Source organism: Dermacentor variabilis, chromosome 11 (assembly GCF_050947875.1).
Source record: "Dermacentor variabilis isolate Ectoservices chromosome 11, ASM5094787v1, whole genome shotgun sequence".
NCBI lineage: Eukaryota > Metazoa > Arthropoda > Arachnida > Ixodida > Ixodidae > Dermacentor > Dermacentor variabilis.
The window spans coordinates 60,266,731-60,278,776 of NC_134578.1; the positions used below are offsets into that span (position 1 = coordinate 60,266,731).

Here is a 12,046-nt window from a genome sequence, read left to right on the forward strand (position 1 = left end):
TAGGAGAACGACGGGTCGGATTCGTTTCAAGAATTATTATGCTTCATGCTTCTCACTAACGTTGGTACGTAGTGGTACCATATGTGAAGGAAGTATACACTGACGAAGAAACTTCCGTCCATCCTGCGAACAAACACTTGTCTCAGTTTTGGTTACTCTAACAGATGGCCACATCTAATGTTGAACGATGCTGCATTCGACGCAATCTAGTTTGAATTCCATATTTCCTACAACGGCAAAGCATAATATATATATATATATATATATATATATATATATATATATATATATATATATATATATATATATATATATATATATATATATATATATATACACAATTTCACAGAAAGGAACATTAGTAAGATAATCGCGCAACTCGTGCAGCTTTATATCCGCAGTTTTACGCGTGCGCAGGAGGAACAAAAACCACTAAACAATGAAGTAACACAAAAGTGCACAAGGAATAAATAAAGTCGTTTAAGTATTCATAGAGAAAAGCAACTAATATCAATTAGGAACGTATAATACATTGCATATCGTACGGGTACTGTTCTTTGCCAACTATAACGTTGCGAAAAAAAAGAAGACCGAGCAGTATAACACTTACCGGAGTCCACAGGCTAATTCTTCGTCAGATGCTATTTAACTCACGGCATGCTAACTTTCCTTTTGCAGTTTTTAGTGCTGTCCTTAGATACAAATGAAATGTCACTCAAAGACGTAGTGACGATGCTCGGGGCTTGAACAGCTTATGTATTAACAAGCGTCGAGTGCGGCTGTTTGCTTTCATCCACCTCCCTTGACACTGAACTGATATATACGCGACATTTTCGATACGAAGCCACCGAGCTCGTCGTGCAAAGCAGCAAATGTCGCTTCTTGGAAGAAAGAATTGGTATAAAGTGGCATTCATACTACATTAAATACTGCCGTCGAACTTGTTGTGCAAAGCAGCAAATTTCTCTTCTTGGAAGAACGAATTGGTATAAAGTTGCATTCATACTGCATTAAATACTGCCGTCGAAGTCGTTGTGCAAAGCAGCAAATTTCGCTTCGGAAGAAAGAATTGGTATAAAGTGGCATTCATACTGCATTAAATACTGCCATCGAACTCGTTGTACAAAGCAGCAAACTTCGCTTCTTGAAAGAAAGAATTCGTATAAAATGGCATTCATACTGCATTAAATACTGCCGTCGAACTCGTTGTTCAAAGCAGGAAATTTCGCTTCTTGGAAGAACGAATTGGTATAAAGCTGCATTCATACTGCATTAAATACTCTCAAGAAAAGCTATTCACAGTGTGAGGTTATTGTACGTAGCAATGTGTAAGACATTTCTTTTTGTGTGTGTGCGAAAACAGATCAGTAAGCCGAGTTTTTTTGTTTCATTATTTGGCATTGCATGCACGTCATTTCGTGTCGACAAGGACTTCGACAAAGGAACGTTTCAAGATCATAACTGCCCCAACACTCTCATCCGCTGTGCGCATTTAAAAAAAATAGCCACATTGATTTTGTTAATGGCAATATTCCAACTCAGAAGCGTTATGATTTAAAGCAGCAAGTTCAAACAGGAACAGTAACAGTATATCTGCGGAACAGTTTTATTTTTTGGAAAAGCATTAAGCCTTCATTTGTTATCTGCACCTCAGCTACATAACAGAGTAGGGTACAGTAAAAGAACAAGAATGCTACTCTCCTCGAGAACCAGGATAATCAAATAAACGCGCAGGGACTAAGAGTACAGGTGACACAAACTTACACGCTTAATCTTATGGCTGGCTGTATGTCATCATGTTTATCAGATAACTAGCTTTATCTTCACTCCAGTTCATAGGAAGACTGCGTTCTCAAAAGGACGGGTTTATACGTAATCTCACGAAATCGGTACTTTATCAGAGCTGCAACGAAAGTACATCTGAATTATCGCTGAACTCATGTATATAAGTTCACTCATACTTCGGTCCTTTTAAAGGATTTTTAAAAGGTCTATAAAATAAAAACTCTTATAATAAAAACTCTGCTTACACTGTATGTTATTAGTGCGCTTCGCGGGTGCATGCGCAGCTGTGGTTTAACAATGTAAAAAATTAATTTCTGGTGTTTTACGCATCAAAACCACGATCTGATTATGAGGCATGGCGTAGTGAGGGTCTCCGGAAATTTTTAACACGCGGGGTTCTTTAACTTGCACCTAAATCTAAGTACACGGGTGTTTTCGCATTTCGCCCCATCGGAATGCGGCCGCCGTGGCCGGAATTTGATCCCGTGACCTCGTGCTCAGCAGCCCAGCACCATAGCCGCGGAGTAACCGCAGCGGGTGCTTTAACAATCTATTGCGGCTCTTTGGGGAAGCAGAAACAACCGCCATGGAACCGGAACACCAACACGAGATGCCCATGCGCATCTTCTCAGCTTCACCACATGTTCCATGAAGATATTCCCATCTATGCTCGTGAGGGTCACTACAATATATAAAATTCTAGCGCAACCTTTAAGGCCCAAGCTACATAATATCAACTGCTGCAGCTAGGTCATGTCTAAACGCTTCATTTGCATCTGAGGTCGTGCTCCTTTTCGTCAGAATTGTTACAAGTATCACCGCATATTTTATACGTCAATGAATAAATCTAGGTTAACGTCGGGAGCGCTTTGTGCGCATGTCGCTGAGGGAGAGAGCCATGGTGCTTTTTATGGAAGCAGATGGCGTAAAAGTTCATCCGCAGATACGTCGGTAATTATCAAGGGTTCATTTCCGGAAGGGCACGGATACTTGTATCGCCCGAGCCATGAACTTCTCTGACGCGTGACGATCTGTCGTTTAAAGTTCAACACGTCAGAGGTATGCGACGTGCACCTTACTATTTGAGCACACGTGGAATGACGTCAAAGAAAAGTCCTTTCTGCTTGAGTGGTTCCGCTCGATGTCTATTCCCTCGCCTTCCGCACACGCAGTGGTGCATGATTAGTGACCTTATGTCCACTGACGAGCGGCATATACGCAGTTCACTCATGACGCAGCTCCCTAAAGCCTTGGCGTGTAAGACGTTTGTTGAAGAGTGGTAGATACCCAGTGCACTTGTGACGCAGCTTGTTAAAGCTTCGAGCTGTTCTTGAGAAACTATTGTGACGTGGGTTCTATTCCACGAAAAAAATGGAGAAATTCAAGTTACCTTTCTTGTTTTGTAATAGTTGGATAGCGCACCATTTTGACGGGACACACAGAAGAGAAACACACACAATGAAGCGCTACTTGCGACCATCGATTGTCAGCAGAATAACTGCAAGATGGTCACATTCGTGCTGTGCTCCGTCACCCGCTCGTTTAGGCATGGTGAAAAAGGGAGGACAGCGACACGGTGTTATACCCCTATCAGACAGACGCGGCTAAAGTCCTTTTAACTCCTTCAACCAAGGACGCCTTTATATCGAGGGAGATGCGCGTCATGTCACACGGCAGGTCCTTAGGAAAGGAAGTTAAAGGAAGTTCCTAGCGAAAGGAAATGGAAGCTCTCTCTTGCGGACTGAAGGGAGTACTCTTGTTGCCAGCGTGCTTGAATTTCGAGTCAAGAAATCACCCTCATATTTATTAATTTCACTTTTACCAGCAATTATAACTGTTTTATTGCAGATAATATAGTATTTGAGCACTGACAAAGACATTTGAGTTGAGCAGCTACATTCGACTCTCGAACAGGGCGTTCTCGGAATTTTTTGTGTTTAAGATAGATGACATCTTTAAAATGCAATGCATAAATAATTGTATTTTGTAAGAAAAGACAAGTTACCAAAACTTTTTAGCAATATATAACGTGTTTCTTTCATGACTGTGTACGAGGTGAGCAGCGCCTAATGGGCAGCCAGCGGCAGCTTTCAAAAGCTCGCTTATAGGCCGTGTGACACGGAGTTAACTCCTTTGAGGTGAAACTCCCTTGTGGTCCTTTAAAGGAAGGAAGTTTGAAGGAGATCCGAGTTGCCCGCGTGACACGGGTATTAAACTGCCCTGACTGTGGGTGTGCTTCGTATCTTAGCAACACTGCAGTATTGTTTAGAGACAAAGATCATTGCACGCGCGAGATTGTGGATGCGGCAGTAATGAATAGGGAAGATCATGAGTGCTTCAGCTCACCGTATTTTTTATGTGCCAAAGAAATAAGTTTTCTTGAGGGCCGCTGATCACAAGGGTTTAGTACCGCACACATGTTGGTACGATCATGTGATTAGTTGTGGATGCTTTTATCTTTTTGTCTATTTTGCTGCATATATCCACAACATCTGGCATAAAACCTTAGTTGGAAGTTAGCGCCTGTTTTGTTCCTGTCTTTGTGTGATTCTTTGCAGATACCGCACTAAAACACTCATAAGTTTTACAAATATCATCATCATCATAAGCCTGGTTACGCCCACTGCAGGGCAAAGGCCTCTCCCATACTTCTCCCACTACCCCGGTCATGTACTAATTGTGGCCATGTTGTCCCTGCAAACTTCTTAATGTCATCCGCCCACCTAACTTTCTACCGCTTCCTGCTACGCTTTCCTTGCCTACGAATCCAATCCGTAACCCTTAATGTGCATCGGTTATCTTCCCTCATCATTACATGTCCTGCCCCTGCCCATTTCTTTTCATTGAATTCAAGTAAGATGTTCTTAACTCGCACTTGTTCCCTCACCCAATCTGCTCTTTTCTTAACCCTTAACGTTACACCCATTATTCTTCTTTCCATAGCTCGTTGCGTCGTCCTCAATTTAAGCAGAACCCTTTTCGTAAGCCTCTAGGTTTCTTTTTTTCTGCTCTTTTCTTATCCCTTAACGTTACACCCATTATTCTTCTTTCCATTGCTCGTTGCGTCGTCCTCAATTTAAGCAGAACCCTTTTCGTAAGCCTCTAGGTTTCTGCCCCGTACGTGAGTACTCTGTGAAGTTTCACCAGCGCTCCTTAATGAGACCCGCAAGCACTTGGAGAGGTAGTCGGTTAATATTCAAAGCACTTTGTATGCTATACGTAGTGGCCCTGGTGCAGTGTTCCGGGCAGTGAGACTAAGGGAATGTTTTTTCTCCAGCAGTTTTACATCTGCATCCGAATTTCTGTCCGGATCGGCGGGTTTTAAAATTTTCGTTCGGATCCGGGGATATGGGCACCGAAATATATAGATTTTAGGTGTGTGGCCATAATAGCCATGCCCTTTCGCTCCTTTACGTAAATGAGCTCATGGGCCTTGTGGCCAGGGAGCTGTTCCTTCTATCCAGCAATATATGCCTTGAGTGCAGCGCAACACGAATGTGTCGCATCCACGTATTGCTTGAAGAGCGATCGAAGAGTCATTGTTGTTGTTTCACATACAACTCGACCATCTCCCGCTAACGGATTTTCCAAGAAATGGGTACTTTACTCTAAGTTATAACTGTAACTAAAATTTCAGGACGACGCTTTCAACTATATAGGACGCATGACTATATTGGAGCGCGAACTACCGGGACAAATGCCAAGGCACGAGAAGAGATAAGACAGAGCGCTGCGTCTCGTCTTTTCTCGCGTCTTAGCTTTTGTCCCAGTAGTTCGCGCCCAAATTATCCATGCTTCCATACCAAATCGTCGATTTTCGTCTGATTCTGATACAGGAATCTTTTCCTGAGATGCTTGCGATACAGCACACGAGTGCTGTCCATTGCAAAGAAAATGAACCACCGTGTCCTACAGGACATTCAAGACCAATCCCTTCTAACATCTCTTGGGCTACCCCGATGGGCTTCAACTTTGTCAACTACCATCGCGAGAGACCTGGCAATAACGAGTTACATAGCTGTCGATGCACTCCGGGTGCATGTTCGCCATTTATCCAGAGTTCCTGACCACCATATCTCTCGCTTGCCTCAGAAAGGACACAAGGCAGCGTTTTCCAGATGTGCTGTGGCAGATCAGCACTCTTTGTCATAGAGATATTCGCCCGCAACAAGAATGCTGTCTCCTCTCTGGTGCCTGAAACAGCCTTCTGTTTACCTTGCTGTTGCAGGAATTGCGAAGTAGGCTAGCCTGACCTCCGCAGCTCTCAAGCTGATTCCATTGGAGCTTTGAATAGTCCGGACGCTAGCCGAATCCATGTTTACACGGATGGTTCACTCTCGGAAAGTTCGATGATGTGTGGAGTTTTATGGCGCAAGGGCCAGGTGTGGCCAAAGAGCGCCATGCCTGTGGTAATGAGTTTGCGGTGTAATTATGATTGCTATGAAGTTGGTGTGAGGTGGCTGTAAAGAGGCCTTAAAATATACGCGCTAAAGTGCGTAAAATCTGTATGATAAAATTATGGCGATGACGTATGACTTGTACTATGAAAATTTAGATGCTTATAAAAAGAATGATACGATAGGTAAAATATATCACGATTATAAGAAATGCCAGAGCACTACTGCCTCCTTAGAGCCCTTGAAGCACAAGGGCCTGGAGGCATGTGCTACGCAAAACAATTATCGTAGTGGCATCCTCTCGAGAGAGGAGGCGCTACGAATTCATGGGACTAATAACATGTAAGACGACATCTCTGAGGAATCCTAGGACACTGTTCGTATTAAAAAGCGGTTCTGGAGTGAGAAACATTAGAGGATGAAGAAGAATGTGTTGGCGGTATGCTAAGGAAAAATGTCTCCTTCTCCCAGATTCGGCTTCGCGACACTCCAGGAGGACGTGGAGTACGGTCAGCCTCTCCCCGCATCTACCACAGTTTGGAGGCTCACTTCCGGTCAGTAGAAAGTTATGGGTGCCATATGTGTGTCCTATTCTTAAACGACAGAATAGGACATCTGTTCGGCGTGATTTTGTTGTAGAGGGCCAGAGTCCTAACTGTGGCTTTATTAGGTGGAGTTTATTATCTTTTTCCGCGTCCCACATGCGTTGCCAGTGGGCCCGCAGCCGCCTTCGCAAGAAAGGCCTCAGATCTGTGACAGGCACCTCGGCGGTAGGGTTAACGGCTTGCGATGCTATAGACGTGGCCATCTCGTCCGCCAGAACGTTACCCTCAATGCTCCTGTGGCCAGGCACCCAGCATATAATGATACGCTGGTTAGATATGTACGCTTTGCACAAGACGGAATATAGTTCATTAAGTACTGGATTTTTTTGTCTATAGGGTGACATCAAGGCCTTCACGACGCTAAGGGAGTCTGTATATATCGCTGACTTTTGGAGTTTTGATTTTCTTATATGCTTCACAGCAGTCAGTAATGCGTGGGCCTCGGCCGTAAATATACTTGTTTCCGGATGTAGTACATCGGATTCTGAGAAGGATGGGCCGACGGCAGCCTACGACACTCCGGCATTAGACTTCGAAGCGTCTGTGTAGAACTCGGCGCAGGAGTGCTTGTGCTGGAGTTCTAGGAAATGAATTCGTATTTCGATCTCTGGTGCGTGTTTTGTTACCTCTAAAAAGGATATGTCGCATTCTATGACCTGCCACTCCCAAGGCGGTAACAATTGGGTTGGATGCATTAGGCGAGGCTCGAGTAGTGGGACATGTATCTCATCACTAAGCTCCCTCACTCGAAGCGAGAAAGGCTTTCTTACAGAGGGGCGATTATGGAAAAGTGTAGTGCAGGTCATATCGTTAACAGTGTTGAAACATGGATGTTGATTATTGAAGTGCACTTTAAGGAAGTATGTGAAGCTGATGTAAGATCTTTGCAGATTGAGTGGCCACTGATTCGATTCTACATACAAGCTTTGAATGGGGCTAGTTCTGAATGCGCCTGTGGCCAGACGGATACCCAGGTGGTGGATAGGATCCAGCATCTTTAGTGCACTCGGGGCGGCAGAGCTGTACACTATGGCGCCATAGTCTAACCGAGTTTGAATAAGGCTCTTATAAATATTCATTAAACATTTCCTGTCGCTACCCCATGTTGTGTGTGATAGCGTCTTTAGTAAGTTCATAGTTTTTAGACATTTAGTTTTGAGATATTTTATGTGCGAGATGAAGGTAAGCGTAGAGTCAAGTATTACACCTAGAAATTTCTGTTCTTTGTTGACAGGTATTTGTTGTCCACCCAGTTCCATGCACGGGTCTGGAACCAGGCCTCTCTTTCTTGTAAAGAGAACACATGAACTTTTGTGGGGGTTGACTTTAAATCCATTTTCGTCTGCCCACTTAGATATCTTGTTCAAACTCTGCTGTACTTGTCTTTCGCACACTGCAAGGTTACATGATTTAAAACCTATTTGTATGTCATCTACGTACACGGAATAAAATATAGGTGGTGGTAATGAAGCGCGGAGTATGTTCATTTTAACTATAAAGAGCGTGCAGCTGAGCACGCCTCCCTGGGGTACACCAGTCTCCTGTATAAATGGACGTGATAGTACATTCCCGACTTTCACGCGGAAGGTACGGTTGGACAGGTAACTTTCTATCAGTTTTAGCATATTGCCATGGATGCCCATTCTCGATAAGTCTCGCAAGATTCCGTACCGCCACGTTGTGTCGTACGCCTTCTCCATATCCAGAAATACCGATAGAAAAAACTGTTTGTGGACGAAAGCGTCGCGAATATATCCTTCAATACGTACAAGATGATCGGTTGTGGACCGCCCTTCTCTAAAGCCACACTGACAGGGATCTAGCACTTTCTTCAGTTCAAGGAAGTGAATTAGTCGTCGATTAATCATCTTTTCAAATACCTTACAAAGGCAGCTTGTGAGGGCTATCGGGCGGTAACTTGCCACTGAGGAAGGGTCTTTGCCTTGTTTCAAAACAGGGACTACAATGGCTTGTTTCCATGTGGTTGGAAGGTACCCCACAGCCCAAATAGTGTTAAAAAGTGCAAGTATTGTAACTTGCGTGTCACTGTGTACGTTTTTAATCATTTCATACATTATTCTGTCCGATCCTGGCGCAGAGCTCTTGCATGCGTTCAAGGCAGCTCTCAACTCTGCAATACTAAAATGACGGTTGTATGGTTCGTTCTGACGACATTTTCTGATTATAGGCTTACATTCTTCTATTTGTTTGTGTTTGAGAAAGGATTGTGAATAATTTGTTGAACTTGACACGTTCTCCAAATGCTCCCCAAGTGAGTCTGCCTGGTCTTGTAGTGTATCACCCTGTGTGTTTACCAGGGGGAGTGAATGTGTTTGCCGCCCTCTAATCCTATTAACTCTGTTCCAGGCTTTGGCCTCATCCCTAAACGAGTTAATACTCGATAAAAACTTGTGCCAGCTTTCTCTTCTGGCCTGTCGGCGGGTTCGCCTGCCTTGGGACTTTATTTTTTTAAAGTTTATAAGATTCTCTGCAGTGGGAGAAGCGCGTAGCAACCCCCACGCCTTGTTCTGATTCTTACGGGCGATCCTACATTCGCTGTTCCACCACGGTACACGTCGTTTGCATGCCAGACCACTCGCTTCGGATATGCATTTTGATGCGGCATCTATTATGAATGATGTAAGATACGCTACAGCAGCATCAATTTCTAGAGAAGACATGTCGGGCCATGAGATGTTAGTGAGAGTTTGAAATTTCTCCCAGTCGGCTGTGTCTATCTTCCACCTAGGAGCTTGCGGAGGATATTCGTTTTCTTTAGATGTTCTTATCAGTATGGGAAAGTGGTCGCTCCCGTAAGGATTCTTCGTAACTTCCCATTCAAGTTCGAGCAGTATAGACGGGGAAACTATACTAAGATCGATTGAAGAAAATGTTCTGTTTGCTAGAGAGTAATATGTTGGTTCCTTTTTATTCAGCAAGCACGCACCGGAAGAAAAGAGGAACTGTTCAACAAGACGACCTCGCGCGTCTGTACGAGAGTCGCCCCACAGGGAGCTGTGCGCATTGAAATCGCCAAGAACAACATAAGGTTCTGGCAATTCGTCTATAAATGACTGAAATTCATGCTTGTTTAATTTGAAGTGTGGGGGTACATAAAGCGAGCAAATGGTGACGAGTTTATTTAAAATAACAGCTCGAACAGCCACTTCTTCAAGGGGCGTTTGTAGCTGTAAACCCTGACAGGAGATACTTTTATGGACCAAAATGGCAACACCGCCTGATGATACGACTGCATCATCGCGATCTTTCCGAAACTTGACATACGGTCGGAGAAAGTTTGTATGTTGTGGTTTTAGGGTTGTTTCCTGTAGACACAGCACTGTTGGATTGTGTTTTTGGATAAGCTCTTGCACATCATCAAGGTTCCTAAGAAGACCTCTGATGTTCCATTGAATTATTTGTGTATCCATATTGGGAGCAAATGGGTGCTGTGTATACGGAAACAGAAGTATTAATTATGCAGATTTCAGTGATTAAATTACAGAGCCCTTTCGAGGCCCTGTAATAGGGGTTTTGTTCTTTCTGGAGCGCTCGAGGGAGCCTCGCCGCTCCTTAGGCGCTTGGTGCGCCTTGAGGATGGGTGTAGTGTCCATCGCCTCTTGTGAGGCGCCGGACACGTGCTCTTCCGAGCGGGAAGTTACCAGCGAGGGTCCCGCCTTGGAGGGCAAGACCCCTGCGCCCACCAGCCCGGAGGTCGATGGGGCTCCCTGGGGGATTTGGCTGCGCCGGCAGTTGCCAGCGCTGGAAGGGGCCTCTGAGGTTGGGGAAGCCTCAGCTGCTCCCACCTTCGGGTTCGATGGCCCCGTCTGCTGGGTTGGCGGAGCAGCGCTAGCTGCAACCGCTGCGGGGGCAGATGGCGTAGCTGCCGACTCACTGACTGTGGGCCGGACCGCCGCCGGAGGCCGTTGTGACGTTGCCCCCTGACGCGTCACATCGGCAAAGCTTTTCTTGGGCAGGTATGAAACCCGCTTGCGTGCCTCTTTGAAGGTGATATTTTCCGTGACTTTAATTGTAACAATTTCCTTTTCTTTGTTCTAGGATGGGCACGACCGCGAGTACGCGGCGTGCTCCCCATCACAGTTTACACAGCGGAGAGCGTTCTCACAAGTTTCAGTGGTGTGTTCTTTGGCACTGCATTTAGCACAAGTTTGGCGGCCGCGGCAGCTCTGCGAGCTGTGGCCGAAGCGCTGGCATTTGAAACAACGGAGTGGGTTTGGCACGCACGGTCTAACACGGAGCTTGATGTACCCGGCCTCGATTGACTCGGGCAGGACACTTGAATTGAAGGTGAGTATTATGTGTTTGGTCGCACTCTCTTTACCGTCGCGCCTCATCTTTATTTTTTTCACATTGACAACATTTTGCTCACTAAAGCCCTCCAAGAGCTCTGCGTCTGTCAGCTGAAGCAAATCATCGTCTGAGACAACGCCGCGGGTAGTGTTCATAGTGCGGTGCGGAGTCACTGTGACTTGAACGTCCCCAAATGACACGAGACTGGGTAGCTTTTCAAATTGTTTCAGATTCTGGAGCTCCAAGAGGAGATCTCCACTTGCCATCCTTGTTGCCTTGTAACCTTGACCAAGAGCCTCAGTTAAAGACTTTGAAACTAGAAATGGGGAGATTGTGCGTACTTGTGTGTCTGACTTTTCCGAGTAAATCACATGAAATCGTGGGAAGTTTGGTCTTTCACGACCAAAGAACTTGAATACATCTTCGGTGCGCCCTCTTTTCCGAGGGCGATCAAGGAGGGGTGGGAAGGAATTTGCCATAGGAGAACTTAATTTGCGGCAATAACGCCAGCCACCCACCATGGAGCCCAACAAGCGGACGTTACAGGAACTGTAAAAACAGGTCCTGCAAACGCCAGCTGTACGTTATCACTATAACCAAATATGAGATAACCTAGGTTGGTTATTCACACAAGGTTAACCCTTGCTGCCTGGAAATACTGGAAGTAAACGGAAGCTAGGAGAAGACAGGAAAGATGAAAAAGTAAGAGAAAGACGAAGGCTGGATGGAGAGAGAGACAGGAAAAGGCAACTACCGATTTCCCCCGGGTGGGTCAGTCCGGGGGTGCCGTCTACGTGAAGCAGAGGCCAAAGAGGTGTGTTGCCTCCACCGGGGGCCTTAAAGGTCCAAACACCCGGCATCGGCTCAACCCCCAGGATCCCCCTTTCCCCGGACACGGCTAAGCCGCGCACGGCTACACGCGGGAGGGTGCAACCCTCGTGTGCTCGG

The 12,046-nt window shown here is 45.4% G+C and overlaps 1 protein-coding gene across 1 annotated transcript in view; it reads right to left on the reverse strand.

Annotated features, from left to right (window-relative positions):
- The window catches only part of LOC142564104 (uncharacterized), a 61,322-nt gene extending 60,727 nt beyond the window's left edge, over positions 1-595 (reverse strand). Inside the window, exon 1 of the mRNA XM_075674958.1 lies at positions 546-595. The gene's annotated coding sequence lies outside the window, so the exon portion shown is untranslated. The remainder of the gene's footprint in view (positions 1-545) is intronic.
- Positions 596-12,046: the final 11,451 nt, after the last annotated feature.